Below are 1,111 nucleotides of genomic sequence, written 5' to 3' on the forward strand. Positions count from 1 at the left end.
CTTTTCATAACATTTAATTCCAAAATGTATGTATGAGTTGGCTTGACATAATTCATAATTTAATGTAAAATGTAAACATAAAAACAATTAAAACACTGCTACTAATTTATTAGTCAATTCAGGGATAGCGAATAAAGAGACATAATTTTTTAAAAATCTGAGATCAAAAAATCTTTAGGAAGCAACCACAACAAACCACTGTACACTTGAAGACCAAGGACTAAAAATTCACTCCTGATGAATACCACTAAGCAAAGGTTGTACAGCATCTATCACACAGTTGTTTCAAAACAGCATTTTCCAAAAATTATAAATTTGTTTACAAATAACATTAAAATATTAATAATTACAGAGAAATCATCAGAATGACTTTCAAAATATGTTAACTCTCACAAGGCATCCCTGAACCACATGCATTTTAATCTCGGGGCTTTTAGAAGATCTTTTTACTTTAATTGGTTTTATGTCTTCATTTTCATCTTCTTTATAATCAGCACACTCTTTTTTTTTTTTTTTCAGACTTTCTTCCAGTTGCCCCCACCAAGGTCTCATGTCTTCTAGTCATTTATTTCTTCATCTGACATATCAGGCTCCACTATTTCATCTTCAAGTCTTCCTTCATTTTTAGCATTCATCTGAAGCAATAATTTCTCAACCTCAGGATTAAATTCTCTGATTAACTTTCTTCCATAGATAAGATCAGCACAAAACAAGAGACTCTGCTCTTCTGTGAATCTCTTTCTCTTTGGGCTCTGGCAAATCCGAGGACCAGTGCTCTTCAGTAATGATTTCCTTTTCCTCCTATTCTAGTTGTTTCTTGATTTCTGAGTTCAGTCTCCTTTGCATGAATTCCCTGTGCAGCAGATTCCTGGACAACTTAGTCTGGCTTTGGGTCGCCATACTGACTCTCACCTGGCCCCGTGCTTTGCCACTTGAAATTGTTGACTTTATCCATTGTTTTTCTATTCATTCTTTATTTCTCTCATCTCTAACTTTATTATTTCCTTCATTCTGCTGACTTTGGTTTAGTTTGATTTTTTTAGTTCCTTGAGGCATAAGTTTTGGTTATTGAGAACTTCTTTTTTAATATAAGCATTAAGCACTTTCCTAT

General features: G+C 33.4%; 1 pseudogene; it reads right to left on the reverse strand.

The window, feature by feature from the left end:
• Window positions 1-372: 372 nt before the first annotated feature.
• Window positions 373-900, reverse strand: LOC114514422 (annotated as a pseudogene).
• Between the last annotated feature and the right edge of the window lie 211 nt (window positions 901-1,111).

The sequence above is a fragment of the Phyllostomus discolor genome, chromosome 7, assembly GCF_004126475.2.
Source record: "Phyllostomus discolor isolate MPI-MPIP mPhyDis1 chromosome 7, mPhyDis1.pri.v3, whole genome shotgun sequence".
Taxonomy (NCBI): Eukaryota; Metazoa; Chordata; class Mammalia; order Chiroptera; family Phyllostomidae; genus Phyllostomus; species Phyllostomus discolor.